Below are 17,650 nucleotides of genomic sequence, written 5' to 3'. Positions count from 1 at the left end.
ACTAAATATGCAGCTTTCAATCCCATTGAACGAATTCAAGTATGTGTTACGGTAAATACTAATTTTCTAATGAATAAATAATAATTCAACATGACAACTGTTATTTTTTTTTTCATATTTCTTTTCTTTTTGTTCTGATTATAAAAACATGGAAATCAAATCTCATAAAATTCAACTAAGATCAGCAAAAAGATATATTTTATAAAAGAAAACTATTCGATAAATAGTAATTTTCTTCTAGGTATGACAGGAAAAGCATCTTGCACAATCAAGAACCATTGTTTACAAGGAAATTTATTTTGGATACACAATCAAAAGAATGTAAATTCATTATACTCCTAGAAACTACTGTGATAATATATGTAATAGGTCAGAGAACATTTGCATATTTCTGTGTGTTGTCTTCTTTTTTTTCAGATTATTTTATTGATTCACCGAGTCTTCAATTCCATTCAATATCATTGCAGCTCATCACCATATGTATTTTTAATTAATATTGTGGATATTCTGTTTTGATATGGTTAATATTCAAATAAATGATTAAGCATATTACAAATGATTTAAGCAGATTGATAATAATTTGAGCTGACCTATTTCCCTTTGTTATTTTTTAAACACTCTGTTGTATTAAATTGAAAGATTGATACAGTTGTTATCAGTTACTATTAATTAAAATTAAATTGCATTAATTCTTTCATGCACAAACTAATTAAATCATCATATCTCCTTATATATGAATAAGTTGTTGCATATTTTTTCAAGTTGTTAAACAACAGTAAGTTGTAGGCACTTTAAATGAAGACAAATTAAAGGACAGATTTATTAATGTTTGATTATTAAAATTTAAGAAAATCCATGCTAGAATCTAAATTTATATCAAAAGAAGTGAGAATTATCAGTATTATCACGTTCCAGTGTCAATGTATCTTGTAATTCCTCCGAAACAACTCTATTTCAACTATATTTTTCAAAAATAGTTAAAATCATGCAAAAGAAAATTGTCATGGAATATATTCTCTTACTTTTTTTTATACTTAACACTTGCGTAAATCATTTGAACTGCTTTATATGTATACTAAATTCAGAACTGCAAAATCCTACTATTCAACTATATGTCCATTTGGATACAAAAAAATAAAAATTAAATAAAAATTTAAAAAATATATTACTTTGCCAAAAAATTGAATTTTTTAATTCAATCAGGTCTAAAACTCATCTTAAATATCAGCTATTTTGACTTGGACTTTTATAACGTGAAAAGAGAGTTTTCAAAGAAACCATAAACTATTGTAAAAACAATATTCAACAGTAGAAAGCAGAACTAACAGATTTCAATCCTCAAAAAAATTTTCACCACCTGTGTGAATATTTTTCTTCAATTAACGCATAAAAGAATAATTATAACGACAAAATAAAACAGGTAGAGAAAGTCAGCTGAGAAAATGAAACCATTAAAAATATATTTTTTGATAATTAAGAAAAAAAAAGAATTGAAGTGCACCCGATGAAGGGTCCACAATGATTAAAAAAAACATTGTTTAAACTTCGAAAATGTATTTTCAATGAAAATAATCGGAAATAATGCATGGATTGTAGAGAAAAAATGATAAATATGATCTTACCTTGTGCCCAGGTAGGAGGTACAGATGTTTCAGGTATTTATAAATTACATTTAAGTTTACCGGTGAGAAAAATGAATGATTGTAAATAATACGTGATGTGTCTATATCTAAATCGGTGGGTTTTTAAACTAATATTCACTAAATAAAAGCAGCGATGACCACATAGTTTGAAAATAAGATATGAGATACATTTAAATGATCGGATCAGGTAGAGCGAAGTGCAATGTTTGTGGTTGTGATATTCTTTGCCCTGAAAAGGTTAGAGTTCACGACCCCTAGTAATGTTACAAACGTAGCACACGCTGTGATTTTATTGGCTGGCTTCATACCACGCCTCAGTGATCAGTTTGGGCTCTCAATTGCAAAGTTGTTTACACCCTTAAAATAAATAATTTCAGTTTCACGGCAAAAAATAAAATTTCATTTAAAAATATTCGTTGAAACTATTTTTTCAAATAAAAAAATCAATTGTAATGTGTTTCAGTCGTTCAAAGGATTTCCTTCGTATATTTTGAGATTCAAGGAGAATGTGTTTGTGATGGTGAAATGGATTAAGTATTACGAACTTAGCTGTGTGTAATATATGAACTTTTTAAATTTTTTTTGTTTTGATCTGAATGGCTTATTTTCGTTATTATTAACGTCACTTGTTAATTTGTGATAGAAAGAGAATTTTACTTTTACAGCCTTTCTGGTGTATCAAATACGGACAAAATGCAGAAGTAGAGAGATTTTCATTGGTTGATGCAGACAGACTCGACCAATAGCGTGCCGTCTTCTACATTTTCCTTCATGATAGGCAGGTGACGTAATGCATGAGGGCGGGATTTATTCGTCTTTCAAAAAACTACAGCTTGTAAACCGTCGATATTTGATGAATTTTGTAGTTATTTATTTAATTGCGTGATTTGCTATTTTTTTTACGCCCATTACTTTTTCGTACAATGATATAGATCTGATGCACTTTCCTCTATTTTAGCTTGTGAAAAGTACGCGTCGTGGTCCCCACATCCTGGATCAGGGCCCTAGGCTGGCTTTTTTTCAAACCGAACACACCTCAGGCACATAGCCATGGGCAATTTACTACCCAGTGAGTTGTGCCGGAAGTGTAAGTGTGTGTACCTAACAGTCTAAGTACGTATCTAGCCTGTTGTGTCTGATTTTCAGTGCTGCCATCTGTATTTCAGAAGTGAAGTGTAATTATTGAATATTTGTACTGTTTGTAGTGGCCTGTTGCTCTCTTTGGCGAGACTTTTTAACTGGGAGATCGATTCGCATTCCATTCGCACCTTGAAGTTGGGAACCGCAGGGCCCCTAAGCTGGAATCATTTGCTCGCCAGACCAGACTGTCACGGGCCCCTTTATAGTGAATTTATAGCGTGAAAGAACAAAAAAATAATGGTTTTACAACTAGGTAGTAGGTTCCCAACTTCGAGGCGCAAATGCGAGCCGATCTCCCCATTAAAATGTCTCGCCACACATGGGCGGAGATAAGGGGGCGGGGCGGGGGGGGGGCATTGTGTAAATGTATACATGAATTGGCATCATCATCATCGTGCCCCCTGACCTCCACGTCTATCTCCGCCTATGTCGCCACAGAGAGCAACAGGCCTACAACGATAAATTATTCAATCATTACACTTCATTCATAGTTAGAAAAACTGGTTTCAGACGGCAGCACTACACATAACAAGCATTACACAGAAAAAAACTTCACGTCAGGTTTCACTACACGTACACGCGCATTCCCGCATGTACCAATTCGTTAGACATTCCGCAGAGGAATATGGATGAGGTGCATGTGTGGTTTAGTAGTAGTAGTAGTAGTTTACGAATGAAATTAGAAAGTTTCGATTTTCTCGCTAGCTGTTGTGAACTTATACAACAAAACAGAACAATTTTTATGTATATATGTTACAGTAAATGTGGTAGAATGGTTATTATGCATAATTACCAATCGTCTTGTTAAGTTTGATAAATTTATTACGTTTATATACCGGAGATTATGTATAATACCGAAATACCCAAGCGTCGTTGGTAAATTTGATAAATACTAAAAAAAAAAATCACATTTACCGCCAATTATGCATAATAGCCAAATGTCGTTAGTAAATTTGATAAATGCTTAAAATTTATCACCTTTATCTGTGATTAAAAAATTTTTCAAATTGTAAATTCAAATAGTAAATTTGATAAATATGAAAAAATTCCAAATAAGTCTGATATATGCGATGAATATAGTTGGACCCCAATATTATGATAACAAATTTTACGACCGTTCGTTGATATAATGATACATTACGTGTATGAATTATTATGTATATCATGTAGTAAAATTTATCATTTTTACCAACGACCCGACACTTGGGTATTATGCATACCCTTGAGTCCTATGCATAATCGCCAGTAAAAATGACTAATTTAGGGATTAGGCACTTGGGTATTACTATGCATAATCACCTTTAAAAGTGTGATTAATTTAGGGAAATTTATCAAATTTGCCAAAGATGCTTGGGTCCTATGTATAATCGTCAGTAAAAGTGATAAATGCTTGGTAAGTTTGGTAAGTATGCATAATAACCGATTACTATGTATAATAACTGCATTTATCATATTTACCGTAACATATATACCGTATTTTAACGTGTATAAGGAACCCCTTGATTTTTTGGACTCAAACAAAAAACAAATTTTCATCAAAGGTTATCTTTTTTTATACAAATACACAAATTTTATATATCATAAAATAAAAATATTTTTTATTCACCATAGAAACCCTCATTAAATTCCTCATCACTGCCATCTGATACACCACAATCAGCTACATCAACGAGTTCATTATCACCATCAGAGTCACCCTCATCGTTTCGGTTTGAGTTTCGAAGAATTGAGTAGTTTGTTAATATTTATAGTACTATCCACATGTATAGGAAACCCCCAATTTTTGTCAAAAAGGGGTTCCTTATACACTTTAAAACACAGCATTTGATACAAAAAACTCAGTAATTAAAAGTAGTAATTAAGCCTGTTGAAAATCAATAAATCCTTCAGGCAGAATCCTTCGTTTAACAACAAAATTATAGGCTTTTGATTTACTCATTCACTTAATCCTTCGAAACTTCTTTAATTCATTGATTATTCTGAAAAGTATCTAAGAGATGGCAGCACTAACATGTCTCTATAGCTTTAAGTAGGGTTTCTAGGTCCGAAAACTGAGAAAGGAGGACGTCTGCGCGCGCGCTTGATGACGTCATTTTCTCCAATCTTCATCACAGATGGCGTCACTTTTCTTCCAAAAAAAGAAACCCACCACCGCAAGAATTTTTCCCAACTAAAACAGAACCGCTATGTAACGGAAATTTGATAAATCCAGTTATTATGCATGATCATGGCCCCCACATCCTAGAGCAGGGCCTCCAGGATGGGATCTTCTGCGAGCCCCACAGTCAGACTTTACATGGGCCCTTCTATTGTTAATTTATAGCGTGAAAAAGCAAAAAAATGATGAGAATTGTTTTGGGCCTTGTCAGACTCCTTGGGGGGGGGGGGGCATGTGCATAATAATAATTTTATTGAGGAAAAAAAGAGAAAAGAAAAATACTATATACACTTAAAGCCGAATCCTGTTATAACGAACGCCAAGAGACTGGAAGAATCATTTCGTTATAAAGGAATTCCAGGTTACTTAGCATTGTTCCTATGTAAATTTATCAGGTGGAGAAAACTGTTCGGTAAAACGAGATTTTCGCTATAACGGTATTCGTTAAAACGGGATTCGACTGTATATATACATGCAATATTCTACTCAAGGGATCGCTTGATCCGTTCAGAGTATGCAAACAAATGATAATCACCGGCTATTATGAATAGTTACTAATCGTTTTTGTAAGTTTAATAAATTTTGTTTTCACATTTACTGGTGATAATGTGTAATCCCCAGCTCGTATTGTAAAATTTTGCTCAATTTTCAGTCTAGGATGATGGATTCGTTCAGTGATCAGGACCGTCTTTAGAGCACCATGGGCCTTCGGGCCAAGTGATTTTCTGAGCCTCTACCTGGCAAATTCCAACCGGTTCTCATTTTTGTGAGGCCCGGGCCGTGCCCGGATAGACCCATGCGTTAAGACGGCACTGTCAGTGATGTTGCTTATGTTTAAAAATGTTTACAAATGTGAAGAAAGCTGACATTACAATGCTGTAATTTAATTACCCTTTTAGCACACTGTGAAAAGCAAAAAATCCAACGATGCTCACTAAAAATATACCAAATTGAACTCGTGACATCTGTTTCCGGGGCTACAGTAACCCTCCCCCGCCCACTTCAGTACACGGAAGCCTTTCTTCTGTTGGTGAGCAAACAATGGTATTCTCAGAATGGATATTGCGGTTTTTTTCTTCCAGAGCTGTTTTCCCCCACTTCCTTTTTTATTTTATCCTGGAACAAGATGGGCCATTTGAATAGCACCTGTCCTGTTTGAAGGCAACTTGGATTCGTCTGGGAATTTCGAAGGCATTGGTCTAAGCGTGTAAAAATATGTGGGCAAAAAACACACACACGGCAAATACTCATGCCAATGAAGAGATATGTGTTTCAGAGTTAAAAAAAAGTCCCCTAAAAAAGAAAATTATTTCGGGAACCTGAAAAGGAGGACAAAAGGACGAATTTACTAAAACGTAGGAGGACGCTTGAAATGACACCAAAAAGGAGGACGGATGGTAACCCTACTTTTAGTAGGTTTTGTAGTAGGTTTGTAGTAGGGTTACTAGATACTAGATTCGGAAATGCCTGCGGGCGCACTCTTCGTAACGAAACTTTCCCCAATTTTCAAAATAGATGGCGCCACTATAGTGACAAAACAGTCTTTTTTAGTACTTTAGACCAGTGGTTCTCAACCTGGGGCCATATGGCCCCCTTGCGGTCCTGGGATATTCTAGAGGGCCACGGGAGAAAATCAGAAGAAATGTAATCCACGGCAGGTGGTGAAGGGAGCCATAGAGAACTGTGAAGAGAAAAGCTTTAAAAGTGAAACTTGGTTGAAAAAAATATTACTACTTTCAGAATCCATCAAATCCGTCCATAGAACCAGGGGCATCCCAACCCGTGGGTCTATGTGGGCATGACCCGGGTCTTCATGTCTATAATGTAGGGAGGGGACTGCACTATATGGGATCTTGTACTATGATTTTCATATATAAGCTGTTATTTCCAGCTAAGTATGGAGGGCCACCAGAGCAACGGTTAATGTGTTGGGAGGATCGATTTATCGTGCAGGTTCGTTGGATCGAAAATTAACAATTAGTGAAAAATCAGAACTGATGAAAATTCGGTTGATAAGAAATACAGTAATTGAAGTCTCTCTCTTGAGTCTGTCTCTCTCTACTCACTCTATGGAAATTCGGAATTGATGAAAAAAAATTCCGATATTAACCAGTGAAATAATTACCAAATTAATGAAAATTGAGAATAGATGAAAGAATTAGGAATTCCTTAATTCCGTAATTCAAGCATCAGAGAAAGAAATCATTCCAGAATTAATTTTCGGACCTGTGCGTGCTAATCTTGAGTTTCCATGTCGAAAATTTTGATTTCTGAATCAATTCTGGGGTGCTCGGACCATGGGCGGAGCAACGGGGGGGGGGGGGGCATTGCCCGCCAGCGTCAAAGGTGGAGTCGACTGATCTAATGTATACATGTATGTATGAATTGATATCATCATCATCGTGCCCCCAGCAATAATGACCGTGCCCCCCCCCAGACTTCCAAGTCTATCGCCGCCTATGGCTCGGACCCATTCTACAAATTTCCGTTGGTGCTCCAGCACCGTCAATATCTCGGCTCTGACGCCATTGATTTGAGGGCTACTGTTTGATTTAGAGCCCTGTGCATGGAGCCCATTGGCCACGCCACGCCCACGAAGGGGCTTCCGCTATTATTTTCTCACAAGTCCCCATGTGTGTGTTTGTATACTTCTAGTGAGTATGTATTGATTTTGTAGCACAAAAAAAATTCACCTTTAGTTTTATTCTTAGTTTTATCAGCTTCTTTCTTATCAGTTTAAATCTTCATTTCTTTTTCAACCCATCTGGAACCCCCATCCCCAATAGACCCCTATAACTTGGCAGACAATATATTTAATGTTACCAGATTCGAAAACTCAGAAAGGAAGACGTTGGTGGATGAAGACTTCGTTTTACCCAAAAGATGGCGCCACTACATTAACAAAATTAAATAAAATACGAGCAGCAATTTTTCTAAACTAAAACAGACCAGCTAAAAAAAGATAAAAAAAACTAACGATCCCTTTTCCCTCGCTTATGATTGTTCACACACAGTTTGGTCAGTTTTATTACTTCGTCTGAAGCAAGGCGAGAGGTTTTCTTTCTCTACTCTTCTACGTAGGCTGACGATACTTCTTCGGGTAATTGGGATTTCAAATACGGGACATCGCCAATTACCGCCAAAAGTAAGCAAAGTTGCCAAATACTGATAAAATCATGGAAAGGTAACCAATGGCGGGAAATGGAGCACAACTGCAAATTCCAGTGAATTAAAATGAATTCCACGAAATAAAACGTTCACCATGATAAATATGTGAGATCAATATTCTTATTATATTTTGAATGAATTTATGAGCTGAAAAATAATTTCAATCTTTGATTTTAATAAAGGATAAAAATTCAAGTAGGCTTTGTTTAAAAAACGAGAAAAACCGAGGCATTTTTCAAAAAAGGTCGGGACGGCCAGAAAAACAGAGAAAATCTTTTAGAACAAAAGTTTTGTAGATAGGCGGCTGGATTTAGAAATAATTTTGAATTGTATATCTATGGAGATTCAATTGCTTTTTATGGAGAAATGGCACCTATTGATGAAATATCGAACACATTTTTTAATGATTTACCCCTTCGCTTACAAGCGATTTCCAAAAAATTCGGATGATCTCTATTTGACGAATCGGCAATAAATATGGTAACCTTGTCCTAACTGAACCACACGTTAAAAAAAGGAAAAGAAAGAAAAGATAAGAAGAAAAAACAAGAAACAGTAATACAGTATAATAAATAAGCATATATATAACTGAGGGGTAAAGTAGGTTCCTCTTTACACCCTCACCCCCTTCCAATCTTATATGTACATTCAGTGGCCAAAAAATTAGGAACACCCCCCCAATCAAACTTCGACTCGTCCGTGCAGCACGTGCACTGACGTAATAAACCGGATTTGCTGATAAAAAGCTTTCACCTAGCTGGTCAGAAGCACCAGTTAACGTTGCAATTTGCCTGTTCATGAAGAAAACAAGAGATTTGAGTGACTTTGAACGCGGCATGATTTTGGGAGCCAGAAGGGGTGGTTCCAGTGTCTCCGAAGCCGCTAACCATCTTGGCTTTTCTCGTACAACAATATCTCGAGTCTTTAAAAAGAATGGCAGCTAAGCCAAAAAACTTCGATCGGAATAGTGAGTGGAAATCGCTTGTGAACGAAAGAGGTGCCAAGCGACTGACACGTATTGTGGTTATAACTCAGGATCATCGCAAAACATATCCGTACGCTCTCAAAACGGATTGGTTTTAATAGCCGGCGACCAATAAGAATCCATTTGATTTCGTAGCAAAACCGAAGAAAATGGCTTTTGTGGGCTAGAGAACGCCGAAATTGGACACTTGATGAATAAAATAAAGTTGTGTGGTCTGACGAGTCAAGATTTCTTCTCCATAAGGTTGATGGCAGGATACGTGTGTGGTCATGGGCTAATATTCTTCCTGAACGGTTTCAGCAACTTGAAGAAAGAGTCCATGCCTAGAACATCTGCTGTCATTAAAGCCAGAAGAGGTCCCACACGATATTAGTGGTGAGTAGCAGCGTGTTCCTAATTTTTTGGTCACTGGGTGTATATAGTAGAAAGATACATCGTATGTGGAAAAAAATCACTATCTGCGTATAGAAAAATGGGGGGGGGGGAATTACAGGGTTACAACAAAGCTTCGCGATGATGGTGAGAGAGGAAATAAAACAGAGAGAACTTGTTTTAATTTATTCCACTGTCGTTTGCACACAATATTACTTCCTTGATCGTAAAGTGGTTAAACGAAATACGAATTCATGAGATGAGCTTCATTGCGTAACGTAAACTCGTTCGACAATGTCCAATTTTTGGGATCAGAGACGTACACGGGGGGGGGGGGCATAGGAGGGATTCACGTGCCCCCCTCCCACACGATCAAAAATTTATTTTTGTAATGCAAAAAAATATTTTTTTTAAATTTAAATTTCGGAAGAAAATACCTTTATATGTTATTATAATCAATTTCTGTTAATTTCAATGTTATTTGAAGGCTATGAACTCAATATTTATATAGCTTTAATAAATTCATTGCGACCCACCCTTTAAGCCATATAATGATAAATCACATAAGGGCCCTTGGACCAAATATGGCCCTGGGGGTTATCTGACGCGGCCTGCTCTCATCAAAACTAATTTTGTAAAAATGAACTGAGCGGCACATTTACAGATCGCTTAAGTGTCCCGTGTTACAATTCCAGAACATTTAAGCAGCCCGTGGCACATTTTCAGATCACTTAAATGACCCAGGACACAGTTCCAGAACACTTAAGCGATCCGTGACACATTTAGAGATCCTTGAGTGACATTTGACGTAGTTTTAGAGCACTTAAGTGGCCCCCAGTGCGGTTCTACATCACTCAAGTTACTTGCGGCACATTGTCAGATTATTTAAGTGATCCGCGGCATATAATTACGGATCACTTGAGTGATGCGTGGCACAGTTCCAGAGCAATTAAGCGGCCCGGACACATTTCCAGATCACTTGGATGCGCGAAAAATTTAGAGATCAATAAAGTGGCTCTGTAGGGTACTTATCAATAGTGGGGGCGGGGATGTTACTTCATCAATCCCACAAACTATCCAAAGGTTTTTCTCGTTCTTGGCTCACCGAGTAAGATGCCATTAAGAATATTTCATATTTTCATAAAGGGTGGTTGATGACGTAAGCATTATCCAAGCCCCCCTACCCCTTGTCATCAAAAGTCAGCAAATCGGAAACCCCCTATCGATGATGACGTAATACTTGAACGGCCCCTTAGTGAGCTGTGAGTGTTTTTTGGTTCGAGCAGTATAAAAAGTTTCAGCGCATATACAGGGTGTCCCCTAAGAGCTAATTCGGGCTTTATCTCTTCAACCATTCGTCGTAGAAGGGTATGGTTCTGACTTAAAAAATGCTAAAAATGTGTTCAGAAATCACTCTGTACCAGTTTCAAGAGTGAAAATACAGTGTATCATGAAACACTGAAAAAATCTGTATTTTTATACGGTACCCCTATCCTTTTGGCTCTCTTGAGACAAACAAAAAAAAATTCCATGTTTCCTAGTGCAATATTCACTGGGATATTTGAATTCGAACATTGGAGAAAAATTCGGAAAGGACAGTATAATTTAAGAGAAAGAAGCGTCGTTCGTGAATTTTTCTGTTCATTCCCAATTTTCGAATTAAAGTAGCTCAGTGAATATTTGCACTTAGAGAGGTGGATTTTTTTGTCCTCAGAAGAGACAAGGTAACAACTTTATAATTGGGTTTTTGAGGACAGAGTGTCGCATATCGAATATTTTTTCTTGTATTTTGATGACCATATAGCCCCTTGCAATATGAATAACGTATCTAAGGTCTACAGTTGTTTGGATACTTTTTCTTATTAGAAGTATGCCTCTAGGATCAATGGTTCGCCAGTAAAATGTGGCCTAAGAACTTTCCTTACTACCGTGTTTAAATATCGCAGCAAATATTGCAGTTAGAAACATGGATTTTTCTTTGTTGGCCTCAGCAGAGACAGTGCAACAACTTTCTTATTGAAAGTTAGAGGACGAAGGACCGTATAAAAATTTAGATTTCTTATCTTATGACCACCATATTTTCATTCTCGAAACTGGTGCAGAGTGATTCCTGAAAACATTTTTAGCATTTTTTAAATCAAAATTATACCTCTACGAGGAACGGTTGATGAGATAAAGGGAGAATCAAGAATTACTGGACACCCTGTAAAGTATTATGTTCGGTGTACAGTATGATGAATAAACAAGTGTAAATGGTTACAACAAATTTATTTCTTTTCGAATGATTTACTTTAATAAGTACTTATTAAAGCAGTACTTATTAAGTGCAGTATTTGAATAACTGCACATAGAAAAAAAAATGCTGTCGACGCTATCTTGTTATAACTACCATACGTTATTACAATCATTCCGTTACAACGATCTATACCAGAGGTTCCCAAACTTTTGTCCCACGCGGCACCCTTGTCCTATTCGTGGTACATCTGTGGCTCGCAAGAATAGTTTAGTAGATACTGGGTGCATAAAAGAACCTCTTCAAAGTAAAAATATAGCACACACATCAATATTTCCAGGTCATCGAGGCACCCCGGATAAAGGTTGGCGGCGCCCCTAGGAGCCGCGACGTACACTTTGAGAAACACTGACCTATACGATATGTTAACAAAATTTAATACATTCCATGTTATTTTTCATTCAAAGTAATCTAATACAGCGTCCGAACTCAGCTCTGTTTCGCCTCTTTTTTGCAAATAAATGATCGAAGCCCTTGTTTTTCGTTTGCAACGAATATGTTTGACCTCGATTCTTGATATTCTCCTCAGTAAGGTCCGTAACTAGGAGTTTTGCAGCCAGGAGCAAACAGGATTTTGCCACCTCCCACAGATTTAAACTTCTATAATTTTCTAACGGTATTCTTTGTTCTCACCTAAAAAAAACTGCCATCCCCTAAATTTTTCCGTCCGGATCGCAGTTGCCCTCCGCCCCCCCCCTCCATAGTTCCGGTTCTGCACTCAGTACATAGGAGCGTTGCAAGTAGGCTACAGTAATTAACTACAGTGGATCTCTACTTATAACATTTTTCGAAAAATTGTCATAAAAACGTTGTACGCGGGGAAACGCTTTAAACGGGAAATCTTAATGAGTATTATAGCAAGAGTTAGGAGGTAGAGAGACCACGAAAATAAGTCACACTAGCGGGAAAACGTTCTAAGTGAGAAGCGGGATTCAATGTATTAGTTTTATTATTATTTTTAAACTGATGCATTTCCCCTATAACTGTTTACTTTGTAAGAAAATGAATAAAATAAATTTTTTATTCCGTCCAAATGTGAATCGTCTCAAGTGGCTAACATTTTTTTTCAACCATTCGATATAACGACCGTTTTCCGTAAAACGAGACGGGTCGTTATAACGCCGACTGTATTACGCGTTTTTATATTTCGCCACTCCTGTTGTGTTGTATTTTTTAGAGTTGAGTTAATAATATAGTAATTCACCCTTTTTCTCCCTAATAAACTTACAATTGAACTGAAATGGGTGCCGCCAGAAGCGTTTCTGTGACATTTGTGACTTGAACTTAAGTACAACACTTTTCGCTTTCCATTATTTCATTTTTATTTTCTCATTTCCATCCAGTTAGTAAATTCATTTTTCACAGAACTTTTTTTTATTATTCATTACACTGACATTACCGAATGAATGAAACAGTGGGATATGATGCTTACTTCATTGTGGTAAATTGCACGACAAAAACGAATTTACGAGGGAAAGAGTAGATATTAGAGAGGTAGATATATATCTAGTTCATTAACAACAGTTATTACTGTAGTCCTGATACGTTTTTTTCTAGTTTCCACTTGCACGCACTGTAATCATTTTTCAAAGTTGACTCTCTTCTATCGTTTATTTATTCATTTTTTTCTTCCGAAAGAACGACATTCAAACAAGATCTTGAATACCGCAATTCAACGGAAACGATAGTTTTGTTTTTATTAATAAAATGTTATTTTTAAACATAATTTTCTCGTTGACTCTCGGAAGAAAAATAATGTAAATTAGGTCGTTGTAAACATGTTTTTTCTCTTGACATTCTTGGAATGAAAAGCGTGAGTAAAAATGTATTGATCATTAAATTTTATCTCGGCGTTAACCATCAAAAAATCATTTTTTTATCCAGCTCTGATAATTTTTTTCATAGCTAATGACACGTATTGTAAACCAGAAAAAAAAACATTTAAAAAAATCTACAGGGTGGGCAAAAAGTCCGTGTAGGAGCTTTAAAAATTCATAAAAAACGGAAAAATAACTGAAATAAAAAACGGTTTGCAGGGTTAGTAGCATCGCTAGATCACGGTAATTTTTTTAAGATAGGTAAAAAAAAAAAAAAAGACAAGGAAAGCCGATAGGTGGCGTTGGTACGAGCGACTTCAGTGGAAATATGCAAATGAGACGGTCATAAAAACTTGCGCTCCTAATTCACAACCAGTTCACCGTTGTAAACCGTGTATGTGGACCTGCTTCATTCTGGATTTGTGACTCGCCTGCAATGTGTTATCCCCTATGGTGCTGGTCATGTGGAACACATACTGCTGTAATAAACGATTTGGAGGCATTCTGTTCATTATTTGCGTATCTTTTCTTTGACTTGTGTACGTCAGCGCCACCTATCGGTTGTTTTTGAGGTTTTTTTCCTGTCTTAAAAAATTTCCGTGACCTAGCGATGTCAACTCCGCAAACCGTTTTTTATTTCGGTCATTTTTCCGGTTTTTATGAGTTTTTACGGACTTTTTGTCCACCCTGTATTTTGAATCGCATTGCTTATACAGGGCCTTATTAAAGACGGGCAAAGCCTCAAAAATTGCACATGGAATAAATGTATTGAAGTATATTACTATCAAATATATAACTATTTTCTTTGAGATTCAAACTACAGTAAGAAAAAAATTCGGATTGTGCAAATTTGAAGGTAAAAACAAACCAACAAAAAATTTTAACAAATTAGCGAAATCACAGCCACGCTGCTCTGTAAAAAGAAAAAGCTGTTTCATTATTTAGGAACATTTTACCACACAATTCAAAATATAAAATGAAAAGAATATGACCTCACCTTATGTGCAAACTAAATTTTTATCTTCAAACTGACTGCAGTAATGAACGTTTAAAGAACTCTTTACACGTATGCAAAGCAACGCCTTTAAGAGTTAATAATTTAAAAAATTCGTAAAGCATACATGACCAAAAAATCTGTGGGGTGAAACGTTATAATTTTGGATAAAGTACATGCATTTCGTGCGAGACTGCTATATTCGTAGTATGTTTTCACTGTATGCTGTTTATCGTCATGGTATGATTTTTTCCATTTTATCCTTGAAACGAATTTTGTATCGGAAAACTCCCTTTGCATTTTCTATCTGGTGCGAATATTAAAAATGAACCAATTTTGATTACAAAATTTTCAATACCTCCAACAGTTACTAATTCATTTTCTAAATTTTATGATATTTCCTCATTTCATACTCTATTTAAATTGAAAAATAAGTTTTTATAAAAACTGTTATTTGTTCAAAAAAATGCTTCAAAAACAGTCAGTCACCCCAAAATTGATAAATTATTCTCGAAATAAGTCTGAAAAAAATATTGTTGCCAAGTTTGTGTTTGAATGCAGACCCAAAGGATTTCGAATTTTTTTTGGAGGTCATTTACTATTGTTGAACGTCTTAGGTAACAACCTTCACCTTTGGCTAATTACTTTTTTTTCGGCAGCGAAATGACAATGCATATGCCGCTGGATATAGGCAGCTTTCAACCACATATAAACTTTAATGGCGCTCGTCCGCTGGAAGCTACCACGAGCGAAAACAAGTCGCGTGTATACACAGGACTATTATAGCGGTCCTGAACGCACACGCGACTTATTTCCGCTCGTGGTAGCTTCCAGTGGATGTCTGGGCCTTCTTCCAGAATTTCATGTCGGAAAAAAATTAATGCCAGTTCCTCTCTTTCTCTTTGTTCATATCAAAAAGGTGACGAGTTAAAAAATCTCAATTAAAAAAATGACAATAACTTATCAGAGGATGCAAGTAACACGCCTCTCTTGAATGACGTTTCTCAGTACTCAGTGTCATTATTGTTTAATAGATGACACAACAAACCGACAAGCAAAAATTGAGCCAGAATAACTTTGTTCTTACGGTGTATATAGTTTTGTGAGTTAGAGTTCAAAAATTGCAATTATTCTATTTAGAAATTTTATAAAGTGTGCCTTTTTTCAAGTAAATCATGAATAAATGATTTTTTTTTCGATTATGTGTCACAATGTTTCTTTGAAGATTGCTGCGTATTTCCCTTTTACTGGGTGTATGGTGCAAAATGTATTCCGGTTGAAAAAAGTCTTTAAAATTTTTACTGTTATTTTATTCTAATAAATTAAAGCAACTGGATAGAATCTTTTTCATGGCTCTTTTAATCGTTTTATACGTACATTGATGCGTACCGACGTCAATATGGTTTCATGCCAACGGCACATCAAATTTTCTCAACAAAAGAAGCGATTCTTTTTGTTATCGTATGTTGATATCTATATTAATTTTTACGTTATTGGAAATTTTTCCTTTAGGGCGAATGAATAAACATCTTCTATTGTTGGCGAGAGCAATGATGAATCATCATTCAGACGTGCGTTAAGCCTGACAAATTTTGAGAATGCTCTTTTTGAAGTGAAAAGAAGTGGTTTTTGCGAGTACAGTCGCGCGTAACCTTGGTGATTTTATACATAAATTTTCATGCTGACATTGTTTGTTCGAATGTTATGTTTGTGAGATACTGTTTACCGATAAAACCTCTCTCTCTCTTATAAAAGGAAGAATATAAGGAATAAAGTTTGAAATGAGCTACGGAAGAGTAATTAAGTGTGGATTACGCAGTCACGCACGATCAGAGCATTTTTCACGGTAATTGGAAGGATGCGTTTACAAGGCTGGCGGCAGATTCGCAAAGCGGAAGATATGAAGGTCGGGGTAAAAATGATAACGTCACCGCATCGAGGTCTACATTACCTCCCCGAAGGGATTAGAAGTCAATAATTTTCGCTCTTCTAAGTCGTCCAATGTTTGGTGAGAAGCGATGACAATATATTATAATCACCGCCCGTTTGTTCGCGCTCCAGTTTGCAAAAGTGACAAAATAAAAATGCAAATGGAAGAAGTTGAAGTGATTAATGGAAACTAGCCCTTATGAAAATCCCCTCTGTATCCCAATTACTGCAGAGGCCGATTAAATTCATTTTTCTATGGACACAGCGGCTGTTACTGCTGCTGCTGCTGCTTGCAAGACTGCGAACGACAGAAGAGGATTAAAAAAATATATATATATTTCGGAGGAGAAAGAAAAACGAAAGGAACCAAGTACTTTCCGTATAGTGTACCATTAATGAATGATTCATGGTCGTTCATTCACTTATTTGCGGATGTATTAGAACGATTGAGCCTTTTCCGATATGATTGCTTATAAAATTCAATAATTTTTTTACCGCTCTATTTGCAATGTATGTATCGTCGAAGATATCATCACTAGAACTAGGCATTAATGTTTACTGATAGCATTTTATTTTGTATGATTCAATACTAATTTTTGCTCTGAGAATACCGTGAAAAAATTAAAAAACTGGAGAAATAGAATAGATCAGTTTTTTCAGAGCGATGTATTGGAGTATTTTCTCTGCTCAAATTCGTTTTATACCTGCACAAACGCTCTCACATGACATTTTCTCGTCATATTTAATATAATTAGAATGTTAATTGCATTTTTAATTTGGCTGCTGTATTTTTGAAATGTATGACATCCATATTTTTATGGGCATCTTTTTCTCAGTCACCTCGTTGGGCATTTCGCCTGTTGTGGCGTTGTATTTGTATTATATGCGTTTATGTTCATATGGAGAAGTGTAAATCTCTCATAACATTCATCTTTGATTGACCAGAAGGGTTTTAACAATATATTTCTGAGTGAAACCGATGTATATCATAGAAAGAGTGTTTTTTTCCTTCAGTCAAATATTGGTTTCTTTCTAATTAAAAAAATTGATCGACCAACTTTTTTTTTTCGGGAATAATTTAGAACGAGGAATACGCAGTGTGAAAAAAAAAATATTTTAGCGAATTCAAAAATTATTTTTTGATTAGTTAA

At 35.9% G+C, this 17,650-nt stretch overlaps 1 protein-coding gene across 1 annotated transcript in view; it reads right to left on the bottom strand.

Annotated features, from left to right (window-relative positions):
* The window catches only part of LOC149085580 (nuclear receptor subfamily 2 group C member 2-like), a 74,950-nt gene extending 73,044 nt beyond the window's left edge, over positions 1–1,906 (bottom strand). The window contains exon 1 of the mRNA XM_089233707.1: positions 1,623–1,906. The gene's annotated coding sequence lies outside the window, so the exon portion shown is untranslated. The remainder of the gene's footprint in view (positions 1–1,622) is intronic.
* Positions 1,907–17,650: the final 15,744 nt, after the last annotated feature.

Source organism: Pholcus phalangioides, unplaced genomic scaffold, assembly GCF_987345545.1.
Source record: "Pholcus phalangioides strain wild (caught in Gottingen) unplaced genomic scaffold, Ppha-v1.0 ptg000007l_1, whole genome shotgun sequence".
NCBI classification, from domain to species: Eukaryota; Metazoa; Arthropoda; class Arachnida; order Araneae; family Pholcidae; genus Pholcus; species Pholcus phalangioides.
This window is presented reverse-complemented; position numbering and strand designations above follow the sequence as displayed.